Here is a 17,751-nt window from a genome sequence, read left to right on the forward strand (position 1 = left end):
GCCACAGCAGAGAGCTGGCCTGGAAGAGGGGCAACCGGGACAGAATCCGGCGCCCCGACCGGGACTAGAACCCGATGTGCTGGCGCTGCAAGGCGGAGGATTAGCCTAGTGAGCCACAGCGCCGGCCGAAATTCTAACTCTAACATAGATCCAACCCTGGCATTCTGATCCTCTTCAGCATAATGAGAGTACAGAATTCAGAGAAGGTGATTTGTTGTCAGTAGTATCATTAGCATCATTAGACGTCTTTCTTCTTAAGATTTAATTTATTTGAAAGAGTTACAAAAAGGGGGGGAGGGGGGAGAGAGAGAGGTCTTCCATCTGCTGGTTCACTCTGCAAATGGATGCAACGGCCAGAGCTGAGCTGAGCTGATCCGAAGTCAGGAATGAGGAGCTTATTCCTGTACCCACGTGGGTACAGGGTCCCAGGGACTTGGACCATCCTCTGCTGCTTTTCCCAGGTGCATTAACAGGGAGTGGATCGGAAGTGGAGCAGCCAGGACTCAAACTGGTACCCATATAGGATGTCGGTGCTGCAGGCTGAGGCTTTAACCTGTTGAGCCACAGCGCTGGGCCCCCATCATTGGACTTAATCACAACTCTTACTTGACAGTTAGTTGAGAGAGGCATCCTGAGGAATGGAACAAAGGAAGCAAAGGGTCAGCCTGGAAGTCACTGTCCAGCAATGACCCAAGAACACTAAGCTGAATTCATTCTCTGCACTGCAATAGATTCCAATCTAAGACATCACAAAAATTGTATTTTTGATATATTAAGCATTTCACCATTCTGTTACATAGATAAATATTTACAATATATCCTCAAAGGGATGATCTTTACCTGCTCTAATAGATATCTGCTCATTCTAGTAGGTGAATGAGGACCCATTCGTTAATTCATTTATCTTCCTTTTATTTGAAAGGCAGAGAGACAGAGACAGAGATACCTTCTATGTGCTGGTTCATTCCCCAAATACCTGCAATAGCCAGTTCTGGGCAAGGCTGAAGCCAAGAGCCTAGAACTCAATGCAGGTCTCCCATGTGCACGGCAGGGGCCCAACTATTTGAGCCATCAACGCTGCTTCCGAGGGTGAACGTTAGCAGGGAGGTGGGTCAGAAGAGAAAGTGGGACTCAAACCCAAGCACTCCAGTGTGGGATGTGGGAATCCCAAGTAGCATCTTAACTGCTGAGCTACGCACTCATTCCAAGAATGCATATTGAAGGCAGGCAGATCTGGGAGAAAGCCCCACAATTTGTGCATATGTATCTGGCAAGGCTGTAGGGTAGGTGTGCCATTGGAGGAGTTGTTTGTTCACAGACGGGAACTAGGAGTGTTTGGCTTAGAGAAGGGGACAGAAGAGATTGCTTTGGAGATGGTTTGGAGAAAATGAGCTTAGATTGTGTCAAACAAGGAGCTGCGTGGCTGGGAGTGTGGTGCAGAGGTTAAATCGTCTCGGGATGCCTGCATCTCGTTCTGAACTGCATGCTTTGAGTCCCAGCTATTCCATTTCCCATTCAACTTCCTGCAAATGCTCACCCTGGGAGGAGGCAGAGGGTGATGGTTCTGTACTTGGGTATCTGCCACCCATGTGGGAGACCTATATCGAGTTTCAGGCTTCTGGCATTGGACTGGCCCAACCCTGGCTGTTGCAGGCATTTGAATTTCTTATTGCACATTTCTCCCATGGTTTTGCTAATCACTGGTGCAGAGAGGAAAAAAAAAAAACAGCACAGTTTTTAAAAGCTAATCAGAATTTTCAATGTTTTTTTCTTCAGTTCTTGGTATTGTAATCTGGCATAATCATCAGCAAGTTTCTGGAAAAATGAGTCCAGTAGATGAGCTGCCTCCCAGGATGTAAATTAGACCCAAAGATAATATCTGGAGTGGGAGGATTATAACTCTTGGGACAGGAGATGTGGTGTGTGCGGAGGGTATTTTTGGTTTTCTTCCATTTGGAATGACCTCAGCCTTGTTCCGATAACTGTTGAGGAATGTTGGGTGACCTCCAAAGGTTGCTCCAACCTGTTGATTCTAAGATTTTCCCCACTGGAATGGAAGTAGTCTAGAGTTCACATCTCTTTGGAGTTGTCTCGAGTTCTGTAGGTCTTGAGACTTGTGGTTGGGCACTCATTTGTATGAGCAACCTCTCGCTGCTGTAGTATGATTTCAAACAATCTATGTAGCTGTGACGGTGAAGTCGTTCGGTTTTATGCCTTGCGTTAGCTCTCCTGTGAATCTCAGCACTCCTCTATTTGGAAAGAATGTGTCCACGGGGATCATGGCAGTCACAAGTAGGAACTCCCTGAACTGGCATGGCACCAAGCCCCTCTCCCCCACTTAGTACCAGAGGAGCTCACAGCCCGGATTATCTGCAGAGGTCAGTGTGGTTAAAGTTGTGCAACTGGGACACAGCAGCACCATACAGCTCCGTGGAAATCTCCCCCTTCGAGGTTTTCCCTAGGTTTAGAAAGATGGAATTTTATTTTAATTACTCTGAAAATGCTCTTCGGCGTGAAGGCTGGCATCAAAATGCACAAACAGGCGTGAGATCTCTTCCTTTCTGTTTGGAGTACTTTTCTCCGTTTGTCAGGCTTCCATTAACAGTCATGGCTCATATCCCATCTTTTCAGTTCCGATGCTAATCACGGCGGAGCCCCAGCAGCCTCTTGAAAGCTCTGCTGAGCAATCCATGCTCAACTGTGACCCGAATTTTAAAAGTCAGAAGTAAAGGCAACGTTTCAAAGGAGCTTATCAAGGAATACCTTCCCAGACGGTCCGGTCCATTGTGAACGACTCTGAAGGACAGTTTCCTTAGCTGTTGATTTCCTTGTTCTTCCTTCATTGCTCCCTCCTGGTACTGCTTTGCAAATTCCTCTCATCTCTTCAAATTAAAGACCTGGATGGAGTTCCTTGTTGCCAGCTTTGTCCTGCCCCTGTCCCAGCTGTTGCTACCATCTAGGGAGTGTACCAGTGAATAGAGATTTTTCTCTCTCTGTTACTCTGCCTTTCAAATAATTTTTTGAAAGATTTATTTATTTGAGAGGCAGACTTAACAGAGAAAGAAGGAGAGAGAGAGAATGATTAGAGAGAGAAAGAGAGAGAGATGAGAGAGAGAGAGAAAGATACCTTCCATTCACTAGTTCACTTCTCAAATGACTGTAATGACTGGAGCTGGGCCAGGCTGAAGCCTGAAGCCTGGGGCTTCCTCTGAGTCTCCCATGTGGGTACAAGGGCCCAATCACTTGGGCCATCTTTCGTTGCTTTCCCAGGTGCATTAGCAAGGAGCTGGATTGGAAGTGGAGCATCCAGGACTTGAGCTGGTACCACAACTTTAACATGCTGAGCCACAGCGCTGGCCCCCTCTCAAATAATTTTAAAAAAATATAATTCCCGTGATCTTGAGCATTCTTATTATCAGTTATTTAGGTAAGGGAAATATGACGGTTGTCCTCAGAGAATTTTTCAACTGAATTAAATCGGGGCTGGGAAGCTAAGGCTGGGAGTGGCAGTTAGCCTACTGCTGTTCTTGTGCAGCCTGTGAGCCGTGGGTGATTTTACTTATCTAAATGGAGGAGAGAAATCAAAAGAAAATGTCACTATTTCTTGACACATAAAAATTAGGTGAAATCCAAATTTCATTGTCTGTAAACAAAGCTTAGTAGAACACAGACATGCTCCTTTGTGTGTTGCCAAAACCATTTGACCTGCAAAATCCTTTATAGGGAAAAGTTTGCTAACCCCCTGAATGAAAATATAAAACTAAGCTTTATTTTATTATTTGTTTAGTTTTTAATTTATATTTTTTAGTTTTATGGGGTTCAGATTACATACACACATGAAGCATAATGATCACGCAAGTTAGTCTGAGGCATTTTCATTCCTTCAAACACTTGGTTTTTTTTTTAAAGTTTCTTGTAAACACATAATAATGGCACTTGAGTGAACAGACGTGTACCCATTGATGATAGAATTGGAGAAGAGTGTTCTGTCGTTGTGGGGGTCCTTGGCAGGTCTGTGATGGTGGAGCCGGAGTTTCAGGCTTTATAGACCACAGAATGATGGGCGGGGAGGAAATGCTTCCCCACTCTCCTGCCACCTGGCAGCTCCTGCACGCCCAGTTCCTGTCCCTCTGCCTGTTGAACACTTCTGGGATCAGCCACGCCTGGTCTTTGAGGTTGGGGACACGTTTAATGCCCATTCTGTGGCATTTTTCCTTTGTCAAGTTCTGATTACCATTTAGCTGGGGTTCATGACTTTGAAAGGACATTTCTCATGATTTTCTCCTGTGCACAGTACCCTGTCTATAGGTTAATATCTAAAACAAGGAAAAAAATAGGGAAAAGAGGAAAGAAAGAACCTACCTTGAAAAATGATGAGTTCATGCTCTCCTATGCAGTGTGCCCTATAAGAGACACTGTCAACTGTTGTAGTGTTTATGGAATGAAATAGATAGTAGTAATACACACCTCTGCAGCATCTAGAGAGGATTAGCACACTCACCATCTCTGCATATCTGAGGATACCGAGTCTTAGGGAGGTTAGTGGGTTACTCAAGCACATAGAGTTTGGAAAGTGGCAGAGTTGGAATTTGGATCATTGGATGGAAATCTTGGCGCCCTCTCTGTTACTGTCACCCCTGGTTGTAGAATATAATGATAGCTACATGTCCAGATCCAGCTGTCTTTGTTGGAATTGATTTAAGTCTATGAACTTGGCAGCACCGTATCCATGTAAGGACATTACTCTGAGACCCCTGCTGTGACCTGTGTTACCCAGTGCAGGGCTCCTTAGGCGATCTTGAAGGCTGCATCTGACAAGTTGAGCTCTTGAGCTCCCGCTATTTGGAGAGTGCTCTTTTACATCAAAAGCTGAGTGGCAGCTTTTTGTGAAGTAAGATAAAGTCAGATGGCTCTCGACAGAGTGAAGGCAAGCTTTCCCAGGTGGGGCCTGCAGCTAAGGTGGCACAGACTTGACCACATGTGTGGGTAGGGAGAAGAACCCTCAGGGCAAATGTGTCCTAGATCAGAAGTGGCAAAGTGGCTTCATTCCAGCTGAATTTTGTAATGCTTGCAGTCCAGTGGGACAGTGTCACTTGAGTCCAAGTAATTGCAGAGGGTGGGTGTGAAGCTCCTCATAGACCTTAAAGTAGAATTAGGGATAGGATATATGTTATGTAGAAGGTTGCTCATTAAACAAAATTGTGGTCCTTAAAGAATCTTAACTTGGGCAATTCTGCAGAATCACAGAGGCCATAGTTTCAGACTGACTTATCCATTATTGCACAATGGTAGTTGTTAGCTCAGGAACTGAAATGGGGAGCTTTTTATCCATATTAAGAAATAATGTAGAAGTTAAACAAGTGTCCTTGAGAGTCTGTTTGAATCCTCTATTCACCCCAGTCTCCTCCTGCGATGCCGAGCAAGTTATGTAACAAGCCTTCATCCAAGCTTCTTTTGCTACAAAATTATGAAAATAATATCTAATATATTTGTGAGGATTAAATCATTACATCTGAAATACCTCAAGTGGTTGGCACAAAAGTGAAGTTTCAATTTAAAAAGAAAACTATAATTGTAAAGACATGGTATACATTTTATATATAGTTCAGAATGGAGCTCAATCTTTCTTCGTAGTTCCAATTCCAATTTGAGCATAGACATTAGGTTTTAAATTATATTTGCACTTGGATTTCCTGGATTTATGCTGAAATGAATATCTGCAGCTTTCTCGTGGGAAGATGTGCTATGGTTATTAGTGCAATCAGAAAAAGATAAAAGTAATATTTTTGATTATATAGCAGCTCAAGTTCTACAAGGGTGATAGTGGAAGTATTCTAGACACTAAGTGATCATGTTTCCTTTTCTCTTTGCCCATTCTTCTCAACAAAAGTTAACTGCTGGCTTTGTGATCCATCACACCTGCCTTCGGTTCAGCAGATAAATGACTCTTGCCTAAGAGTTCCAGAAGCTAACTGCAGGGAAGGGCCAGCACTCGGAGACCTCAGATGAAGGAAAGCATTTGTGATCATCAGGTCCGACACCCAAAGGAGCCGGCATGGTCGGGAGTTCGCCGTGCTGCCTGTACCCAGCCATGCGTAGCTTAAATAAGCCATCGCCTCATCAGGTTTGAGCTGATCTGCTTGACAACCAGCAACATGCATGATCTTCCCCAAGTCTGCCAACTCCTCATCCCTCCTTTAAAAAACCCCTTCTGCTAACAGCACAAAAGGAGAAGTGCCCTTTGAGCTGGAGGTGTTCGCTCCCCTCCCTGCTCCCCAAGTTTGCCAGCCTCTTGATAAGCCCAGTCTCCTTGCCTCATCTTTCGTCTCTGCTAAATTGGCTTCCTAGCAATGAGCAGACTGAACCTGATTTTTTTTAGTACCATTCTAAGCTCTCTGTAATAAACACTTCACTCATTTGATCCTTACAACATCCCTGGGGATAGGCAGGTGCTACTGCTGCCTGCATGTTACATGCATGGTGAGTACAGGCACAGAGAAACCGACAGATGAGGAGAAAACACGGTGATCTGAATTGCTTTGTGTCTCAGATGGATGGAAACTGAACTCCTGGCCTTCCATAAGGTCTCATTCTTTTATATGTTTATAATCTTGTCATTTAATTTTTTAAGTGAAGTTTCTTCTATGAATTATTTATGTTATGATTTTACTGATTGTGTATTCCATGGAGGGTCATATTGGAAGAGGGCCAAGTTGAGTGAGGCGTGCCCTGTAGTGCATGAGTGGTTTCTGGAGGTTGTTAGGAGATGGGTCACTGGACTGGAGACGCCAGCACAGATGACAATCACTGACAATAGAAATACTTTTGAAATTAGATTTTGGCGGAATGTGACAAAGTCCAAAAAGGCATAGATGCTTGAATAGGTAGGCATGTACTCCAGTCTTTTCCCGGTGAAATCTTAGCAGCAAAAGCCCACCTAGAAAAGCATCCCAGGAAACGTCCCACTGGAAGCTACTTGATTTCTGATTCTTCCAGACCAGACATGGCTCTTCATTTAAGTCCTCACAGAATACACTTCTGCTTGATACCCATCAGATTTATTTTCATTTCATAATCAGCAACCTTTGAAAGCAAAATAGCCAGCACTATTAACAGCCACTATGTTTGAATTGAGCCAATTACTCAAATCATGGTGGATTTGAATTAGTTTTCTTTGCATTTATGAAAACATGCTGGTGGAATCAAATTTTTCTTTCCCATCATTTATCAGTAAAAAGAACGCTCAAGTATTTTAGAATAACAGTATAATTCCCTATGATTGCATTAGAGGCAACACTGAGCTATTTTGATACTCAAACGGAATGTGGAAAATTTTTTCTGGGTATTTGATATTTTCAGTTTGGAAGACCGCGTTGTGTGTGGAACTCGTCGTTGTGTTCCATCCATAGCAGCCCTGATCTTCATCACCTCCCTCCTCTCCCTGCCCTGAGCACACACTACGCAGTTGACCAGAATGTTCCTGCAGAAGGAGCCACGCCTCACAGCCTTCACCCCTCGGGTTTCAGTAGCTCCTTCCGAGTCGGAGACTGAAGACTTGTCTCCCTCGCTTCCTTCCAACTTTGAAAGAAACAGACTATACAGCAGGGCATTTTTTTCCTGGAAACTGCTCATAAGAACTCAAGAAATCAGTCTTTCCCTCCAGATGAAAATTTCCTTCTAATTTGCCTCCTACAGTGCCAGTGGAACCACTCTAGCTTGGCCTGGTGGTGTTCTCGAAGGGCTTGTACTCCTCCAATTAGCCTGCAGGGTATCGTAAGTGTTTTGAAGAGCTCCTACAAGCCTGGGAAGAGAGTGCTAATGCTTTCCTGTGGGATGCGATAGATGAGGAATCGTGGGCTCGTAGGTCTGCTTTGGGTCTCCCTGTTTTGACAGTTGGGCAAAGTGAGATCCGTTAGCTGATTTGATGAGCACAGCTTTGACTCCCCTCTTCCCCCAGCCAGGGTTAGAGTGCACGTCTTTAGGGTCCTTACACCACCTTGCCTTACCCCCCAACCCTACACAGGTCATCACCAAAAGGGTCCAGGAGTCTTTGGGCGCGGCGGGGCGCGGGGGGGGGGCTCTCAGCCTCTTTTCTCAGAAGTAGATCCACAGCTCTGAATGAATTACATCCAAAACTGTGTAAGAGTTCCTCCAAATTGCAGCTTGTTTGCATTCTAGTTATAATATAGCCCTAGACTGAAAAATTTTGTCCCTGAAATAAAGGAACTCAATATCCTTCAAGTAGCACAGCTTTGATTGCCTTATTTATAGAAGCCTCCTACAGCGCAACATCACTGAGCTGCAGTGTGGCGCACGCTAATTAGTGTGGTTCCACGCTAATTAGAGGATAGTTGTGAGAAATGATTTTATAATGGAAAACATGAACATGGAAAGTAGTGATGAAATTTCTTTTTTTTCAATCAAGTTGTAATAATTTTTATGCGCTTAAAACTTGGCCATCAGTTTCCAAAATCAACCCCTGGCCCAGAGCTGGGGTCAGTTGGGAGCCACCTAACCCTCTACTGTGACATTTAAAAATCTTAGTTGTTAACCTGAGGGACACACACACACACATACACACGCATACATAAAGAGAGAGAATGGAGTCCTATCCTCCTATCTGCTGGTTCCCTCCCCAAATGCCTTACAAGGACTGAGGCTTCTGCTGAAGCCAGGAACCTGAAAAAAAAAGCAGGTCTCTCATGAGAGTGGGAGGAACCCAGTTACCTGAGCCATCGCGGTTGCTTCTCAGGATCTGAATTAGTGGGAAGTAGGAGTTAGGAACTAGAAATGGGAATTGAACACGGGTGGTCCCGCACTGGACATGGGCATCTTAGCTACTGGGCTAATGGCCTGATCCTAATACAACATTTGAACTTGAGAAAATTCACCTGTCCAGAGGTGAAGGATAGAGGTGGTAGCAAGAGACCAAGGGGACTGAGCTGCCCACTTGATGGGTTAGAGATCTTGCTACCCAGGGCCGCTTCCCTAAATTCCATGTAGGAGCACGAATGTGCTTCTAGTGCTGTCCCAGAACACTGACTTGAAGTGTGCAGCTGGTTGGCTCTCTCTTGGGGTTTCTGTGAAGAGCTTTTCCTTCCTGCCCTCAGGAAGACGTCAGGCTCATGTTCTCAGAGAACAGTGACTCAAAGGCGTTAAACAATGCTTGTGCTTTGTGAAGTCCCCGGTTGCCTAAATCGGCACTTAGATCTTTCTACAAATGTGCTGCTTTTTAAAAATTCCAATTTTGCTTGCATCTAGCAGATGGGTTGGCGAAGATCAAGGTGGTTATGGGAAAGATGTTGGAGGGAATGTCCCATCAGAAAACAGCAGTAAAATGACAGAAGATAGCACGAGAGATCGGGGAAGACGAACAACAATCTCTGATGAACCAACAGGCTGCTCTCCAGTGCAGCGAGCAGGGCAGGATTACGAAACAGAGACACTAACTCTGTTCCCTAAGGAATAGACTGGGAACGGTTGCCTCCTTGTGGGCACACAGCCCACTCCCTGCCACCCACTCGCACAGCAGCCAGGCCATAGCCTCTCTCTCCCACTTGCGCAGAGAGAAGGAGCAGTTCTCAACACCAGAGCTGCTGCAATTTGAGTTGTTCACTTCCACCTTTCCCAAGCACTGAGCCATGAATGTCCTTGATCTTCCATAGGCCCTTATCACACTTGGAGTTATTTTGAGCCCCTGCCATGTTTATTTATCTTGGGCCCTGCAGAGGAGCGCAGAGTGGGCAAAACCATTTTAAATGTGATCTTTGTGTTCCTGGGCAAATCACTTCACCTCCCCAAACCTTTTTATGTAGCTATAACATTAGAATAATCATATTACATGTCTTGGGATAGTGAAGAACCTCATGTGACCATTGGACTTGTATGGAGAGCTAGAGCTGGGGTATGGGAGTGCCGGGACTAAAGATCTAGAGTTCTGGGGCTGAATGTTAAATCATCGGTTGTGTTGTGGCTACAACATGTGATCCCTAAGAGGATCCAGCAGATCACAGGTGAAAGGAACTGACTAACCCAAGCCATGGAAAGCCAAGATGAGGCTAGAAGCAAAGGGAAAGCAGAGAGGCTGAAGCCAGGGGTCCAACCAAGAGCAGGCGGCAGTGGAGCAAGGACTGGGCATGAGGCCGTGGTGGTGTAGGGTGAAGTTCACGGATGCCGAGAAGGTGGATCATTATACTAAAGAAAGGCTACTGTCTGGGGCCGGAGCTGTGGCACAGCAGGATAAAGCCCCAGCCTGCAGTGCCGGCATCTCATATGGACGTTGGTTCAAGTCCCGGCTGCTCCACTTCCATCCAATCCAGCTCTCTGCTATGGCCTGGGAAAGCAGTAGAAGATGGCCCATAGAAGATGGCCCAAGTCCTTGGGCCCCCTGCACCCACATGGGAGACCCAGAAGAAACTCTTGGCTCCTGGCTTTGGATCTGCTCAGCTCTGGCCGTTGCGGTCATTTAGGGAGTGAACCAGCAGAATACGGAAGACCTCTCTCTCTGTCTCTACCTCTCTCTGTAACTCTGTCTTTCAAATAAATAAAATAATTCTTAAAAAAAAAAAAAAAAAAAACAGAAAGGGTACTGTAAGGCCATCTTCTATGGAGATCCATCTGTAAAGGGTGGAAGTCTAGTTAAACATGGGGTAGATCCTCACCGTGTGAATGCTGCAGCTTCCAAGGAAAGTTCTTACTTCTCTGCTCACAAATTTCAGGTGAAGTCAGGAGGTGTGCTCTGTCCAGTGCAATCAGAGCCACTTAGCAGCATCCTTAAGGAGCCAGCACAGGCCCTGATGTTCTCTCTCCTTCCTCTACCTCCATAGGAGGTAGAGTCTGACCTCTCTGTTTGGGTCTTGGAATGCAGATGATGATGATGACGTAAGAGCAGAGTCCTCAGACGACCTCTAAAATGATCGTGTACCATGAAATAAACTTTTTAAAAATCACATTATCCAGTATACCTTGCCTGATACAAATGAAGATCACTTGTTGGAAGATAGTAATTAATGGGTATGCATGGTTAGACTTACTTTACCATGACAGGCAAAGCTGTAGCAGGATGCTGCCAGGGGAAACCGCTGGGGGAAAAATTTACTTATAATGTTGTTTAGGTTGATTTGTAACACAGTGAAGTATGTGGGTAAACTTGTTCCCTTTCTTAAATGCGTAGGCAATAGGAGATGCAGACTTTTATTTTGAAGCATCTTACAGCTTAACCAGAAGTCAGAACACACACACACACACACACACACACACACACACTTTTCACTGGAGAAAACCAAGTAAAAGGGTGCAGCTCTTGCTATTGTAAGAGTTCAGTCTAGGAAGATCAAAGGAAGAAGGCTCAAGAGTTTAGTTATTGTGATTGTGGCATTATCATTATTTTGTTACTGCTTTTGTGGTATTAGATAACAGAAAGATATAAAAGGAGCAGTTGTCGGTTGCAGTTGCAAAAATATGTTCTATTCATCTTTCTTGTATTTAGTTTCCTGAGCTAGGGAGTCTGTGGATGGATAATGCTTGAAAGGAGGAAGGTAATTCATTATTTAAAATAAACAGGTGGCCGGGGAAAGCTGTGATTTTGGAATGATGGGACCACAGAATGAGGAAGATTAAAAAAAAAAAAAAAAGATGGAAGGAATTGTCATCAGACAGACAGGCGAGGTGTGGACTGTCCCTGGAGAAGGCCATAACGCAGTTCCAGGAGCCAGGGGGCACTCATCCTGGGGCACAGAGGCTAAGTCGTGAAAGCAGGGCCAGGAAAGAGGTGATTGTTTGATGATGAATGGCCCAGTCTGCCTCCTGAGTTGGCCCAGGAGCATGGGCGTGTGCAGCCAATGATGGAGAGATTTTTCTTCATTCTTTTCCCATTTGCAAACACAGCTTTTCCTGGCTTACATGTTAGTATTCCATAGTTCACTGAATATTGTATTGGTATTTGACCTACACCCCTAACCGTATTCAAGTTATGCAACACCAATCTCAGGTCTATTGGCAAGAGTAAATGCTCATTTTTCTCAATTAACCTGACTTCCGCTTTTGAAGTAAGAAAAATGTTGAGAACAAAAGCAAGGACCCTTCCTACAATTTTGCTGAAGGGCATTCCCATGAGCATGAACGGAACAGGAGGAACACTGGCGAATAGCTGTTCTCTCTCGGGTTATTTTAAAAGTGCTATATTGCACACTTCAGATGATGAGTTGCTTTATATCCAAACTCTTCGAATTATTTTTCCCTAAATTGTGTTCAGTCCTGATTGATTTGCCATTCTGCACTTTTCACCTTCGTGTTAATAAAAACCTCTGGACGTATGCTGTGAGTATATGCTATTGCATTTGTGTACAATTGTTGCAAAAATAAAATTTATGAACAGTTGTTTTTAAAAGTTAAATATCATATCTACTATTTTAGGCAAACAATCATTCTAGAAGGATTTTACCTTTCAAAATTTGAAAACAAGTGCATCCAGCAGTTTTTTTAAGATAAGCAATGGAAAAATTCACTGAATACATAATAAATGTGATATTCTGCTAGCACCAATGACATATAATCTTCTACATAGCTTTCTTCATTTTTTGAAATTTAATGGGGTATAAACACATACACACATAAATAAATGAACAAATAAATATTTAAATAGAAGTTAGTTATATAAATGAATAAACAGATAACATAAAAACCAATGATGTCTGTTTGTTATAGGAAAACCAGGGCAGTTGTTTAGATTTCTTTGCACTGCCTGTGATTATAATAAATCACATTTTAAGTGCACATAGATGTTTCAGGACCGAGAAGGATTAGCTTTACTTATATGCAAAATAAACCAAGGCCCTAGAAGGAAAATTCTGGGTGTTCTAAGAAGCCTCCTGTTCTCAAAGAATCAGCCACTCATCTGGAGCAGAATACTCCACACAACATCCAAAGAAATTCATTGCCTGGGGCCCTGGCAGAGTTGCCCACACTACACTGACAATTTTTGCAAGGCGAAATTGCACACGGTGAACCAAGGTACACACAGTTAAACACATTATAAAGAAGAGCTTACAATGAAAAGCAGAAAATGCATGCATTGTCCTCAGCTCTCAGGGTGAACCCCAGGGAGAAGGAATTTTAACAGCTGCTTTGTAGAAGTCCCTTATACATTGTGGGTTTTTTTTTTTTTTTTTTTTTTTGATATCAGTGTCACACTTGTTGCTTTTGTCGGTGCTGGCATCCTCTGATACTTCTGCCATCCCAGCTGATCGCTCAGCTTCTTGCCACCATCTTGTCCAAAAGCCGAAACAGGAAACCACCCCAGGTGCCAGCTACAACCTTGAATGGCTAAATGTTGCTCATTCATCCCCACATCTTCCAGGTTCCCTCACTGACTCTTCCCGTGGGCAGCCACTGTCTTTAGCTGCAGCCCCTCTGCCTGTTTGCTTTGGTCTTCCCTCAGCAATTATCCGTGCATGCTCCCTGTCCCGGAAACAGACCCCGGTTCTCTCTGCCTTTCGCTCTGTTCTTGTCTTCCTTGCTGTGGGATTTTATTCCACCCACTGCTGACTGCCACTCGGGTGAGGGATGAGAAGGGGAGGAAGAGAAGATGTCGTATTCTAAAACGGAATTTGGGGCAGAGCTTTGCACTGCAGGACACACACATTTTTCCAATGATGGGGCAATGCATTTAGTCAGTTCACAGGGGTCTGTAATTGTACCTCTCAAGTGAAAAATTAAAGAAGTGTAGACTAATATGACCTATCTCATTAATCATGTAGATTTCTTACTCAAAATACAGATTTGTGGCCTTACTGAGTTAAATTATCTGTGGATCTAGGATCCCCCAAAATGCATGCTTAACCAGCTTATAAGGTAATTTAATATTATGTATAGCAGAAATATAGGTGATTTGTAGTATTTACATACTCATTATACATAAGTATATATTATTCATTATTTACTGGCAAAATTATAGATTGTAGGCCTTCTACAAAGGTTTAGAACACAGAATTAGAAAAGAAAGACATAACCTTATATCTGCCTATTTTAATAATGTTACATAACAAAACATCTTGATTGTTCCCACTGAAATATTAAAATATTTGTAAAGTTAAGTATTTTTGCAAGCAATGAACACATTGTCTTGAAGATGTAGCAGTGAGCCTGCTGGAATTTGCATTCAATGTCTGTATATTACAACTTTATTTATTACCAGTTACTTAGCCTCTCTTCTACCATTTCTGCAGGTTTAAACATCAGAAATTGACATGAGTTTTTCATGATTTTTTTACAGGCTTTTAAAAACTGCCTCCTGTGGGTTTTTTTTTCCCATTCCTCTAGGGGTTTGCAAATTAATTTCTGTATGGAAAGATGTTCAGTTACAGACTTCTGTCTGGTATTACAACCAGGCAAACAGGTCAGTTATTCCCAGGGAATTTTTATTTCGTTTTCTCAGTCATCTTAACCTTCTGGGCTGCTGGATCCTCAGCCTGTCCGTGTGGTGCCTTTTCCTTGCTAGCGTGGAGCTGTTGAACAGAGAGAACAGGTCCAGGATGACACCACAAAAACCTAGAGGAATGATTTATATGAAACTCTAATGGGCACTTTATATGACATTGTAAAGGCATTAAGTATTTCAAAACCATTATGAAAATTGTTATTATTGTACAAGTCACTTTAAAAGAATAAATTTACCCCCCAAAGCTGTTAACTCCAAAGTACTTCCTTTGAACAGTGAATGAACTGCAGTGATGTTCTTACACTTTCAGACTGCGATTACCATTAATGACTAAAATGTTGGCACTATTGTCCCTAAGTGGAACGACTGCTGGCTATTTTGTGAAGTCATTCCTTCTTAGGGTTGGAGATCAGCCTTTTTGCAAGTCTGATGCACTGCTCTTCTGTATGCTTTATTGTTTAGACTTGTAAGAAAGAACCAGCAAACTTAATTTTGTAGGCAATCAGTGGTTCTCTTGAGTACCACCTTCTATCAGTGTTTTACTTTCAAGTATGTTCCCACAGACTAACAGCACTGTGTGTTCCTCATCTTCGTTTGGAATATTTCTATTTTGTAGATTCACCGCCACTAATTGAGCATTCAAGTATCACACAGATACCAGGTGTAAAAAAATGTATTCCAGCAAAGATCAAACCAAGAGGCTGCTGCCAATCTGCCATTGGCCTTTAACCTGCTTGCTTTTCATAACGCTTAAATAAAGATCCTCATTTAAGAGCTTGGTGTGAATATTATTAAAGCTTCCCTCTGGTTCCCTTGTGCTTCGAATGTTCACTGACCTGTGGAGACAGTTGAATGGATAAATAAACTTACACTTAAGCCTGAACAAATCAAAAGGATATTAAAAGTGATTTTGATTGTTTTGTTTAAAAAAACCTTTCAATTACATGATTATTGATTGACTTTTATAATCAAGGAGGCAGAAAAATTGAAGTCATGCGCATAAACTAGCTTTCACTTCATTTTTATGGATTAAAAGTGGCAAGGTCATTACCAGGTACCCAGACCTGTTTGTTTTTCCACTTTCATTTCATATTTCTTGGTACTTGCATGGATAATATTTGGTTTGAGCCTGAAGGCAAAAAAGAGGCTATGAAGAGAGAAGGCTCAGGGCAAAGGGGCCCCAAGGGCTGAGATATGGATCAGTTCCTGCCGGTCAGCTTTGTGTAAGTATTGGTCTGTTGAGTCTTCCTTGAGGCCAATGCTCAGACACATCCTATGTTCCCAAGTGCTTGGCAGAGGAACACTAAAAGACTTCTCTTTCTCTTTCTTTTTTAAAGATTTATGTGTTTATTTGAAAGGCAGAGATACAGAGGGAGAGAGAGAGGAAGACCTTCCATCTGCTGATTTACTCTTCAAACAGCCACAACGGGCCGGGGCTGAGCCAGGCTGAAGCCAGGAGCCAGGAGCCAAGAGCTTCTTCAGGGTCTCCCTCAGGGGTGTAGGGGCCCAAGGACCTGGGCCGTCCTCTGTTGTTTTTCCAGGCGCATTAGCAAGGAGCTGGGTGGGGAAGTGGAGCAGCCGGGACTCGAACTGGTGTCTACATGGGATGCTGGTGCTGCATGTGGAGGGTTAGCCTCTGCACCACAGCGCTGGCCCCGAGACTTCTCTTTCTTGAAGCCAGTGCTCAGCCACATCCTGTGTTGCCCAAGTTCATGGCAGAGGAACACTAACGGGCTTCTCTTCCTTGAAGCACAGAGAAGCCAGTGACGATGCCGGGAGGGGAGCACAGGATTCTTACGTGTGCTGGGGAAGCACTGAGGGGCAGGCTAAGAAGTGAAACAGAGTAGAGGAAGCTCACCACCACAGCTGAAAAAGTCAGCTCTCCAGGGCTCTTGCCTGGGAGCCTTCTGGAGTTGGCCAGTGCACAACCTGAACACCCTTGAGCTGGGGCTTCACACCCGTACAGTTTATTCCTTGCAGTGAGTGACGTGGAACATATGTGACATTAAGGGTGTGCTTATGAATGTTTTTTGAATAAGTGAAACAAAGAATACCCATAGAGGAAGTATTTTTACAAAGTGTCTAGTGACAAAAACTCTTTTTATATTTTGAAAATTGTACTGGGAATTGATTCAATTTTATTTTGAGAATTAGAGCTGGAAAGAAACACAATAATAACAACACAGACTTGGCATAATGCCTGATGGTTTATAAAGCTTTTTTTTTTTTCATATTTGTTGTCTGTTCCTTTACGGAAAAGTGCGTGATAGGGCATTTAGGAAAGAACTGGAAACTAAAGAACACTGAAGGTGAGGCTTGGAATCAGAACACAGGAAAAGCTCCTAAAATGGATTTCTAACTAATCTGAACTCACGCTGCTCTATGGGAAAGCAGAAGGAGAAAATCAGCATCCAGTGGTAACCTTGGGACCAGAACGGACAGGAGGAGACCTGGCATATGTGACCATTTATATACCATGGAGTCATCCTGTTGTCACAGTTGCACGTGACACTGGGCTATGTGCAGCTCTGCATAGCATTTTAGGGTGCTTCTGTAAAACAGGCATTCAGAGAAGAGCTATCAAGACGATGAAAGACTCCCAAAACAGGACCTACTATGAAACTTCTGATGGGATCTTAGAAAATCCTTATTTGGTATTTCAGACTTCACAGTGACTCACATAATGCGGTGGCACAGGCAGAAGGGCTGCTTGCGAGAATTCCAGTTCTAATTATCTTTTCAAAGAAATCTCCAAACTTGGCGCCCAGTGCAACACCAGATTCTCATTACATAGTCTTTGGTCTGTCTATGTTTTTTGGTGGGGAAAGAACATTATAACAAAATATTATGGCAGATAGCGACTGGCTTTCTCATCAAGGACAGAAGCAAGAGCGATGTGCCAACCCATTTAGGCTAAGTAAGCAGCAGAGGAGTTTAAACAGAGGTTGTCGGAGGGGGTTATGGAATCTACTTCCCGGGAGAGTTATAAAAATAGGCCAGGCGCTCATCTCCCTTGGATGCCTTCAGCTTGTAGAGCAGCTAGAGGACATGGCCCATTAGCCTCTCGGGTTCCCTGCCACCTCTCTGGGTCTAGAGTTTAAAACAACATCTTGGGAGGGTTGTTGGGTGGGGTGAGCCGCGGTAAGCCAAGCTCATTCCTGACTGCGTTACTTTCTGGCCACATGGAATGAGAAGTCCGTGCGTGAGGGTGGATGTTTGCCGAGCCACACCGTGGGCACAGTCAAGTCGGGGTGTTCCTTCTACCAGCACCGTGGCTCGCCTGAAAATCACAGGCATGCCTGCTAGTGTTGAGT

General features: G+C 43.7%; 1 protein-coding gene across 2 annotated transcripts in view; it reads left to right on the forward strand.

Annotated features, from left to right (window-relative positions):
• CTXN3 (cortexin 3) overlaps nt 1-17,751 on the forward strand; it is a 70,813-nt gene that overhangs the window by 42,120 nt on the left and 10,942 nt on the right. The gene's annotated exons all lie outside the window — the stretch shown is intronic.

The sequence above is a fragment of the Oryctolagus cuniculus genome, chromosome 6 (assembly GCF_964237555.1).
Source record: "Oryctolagus cuniculus chromosome 6, mOryCun1.1, whole genome shotgun sequence".
In the NCBI taxonomy this organism is placed as follows: Eukaryota; Metazoa; Chordata; class Mammalia; order Lagomorpha; family Leporidae; genus Oryctolagus; species Oryctolagus cuniculus.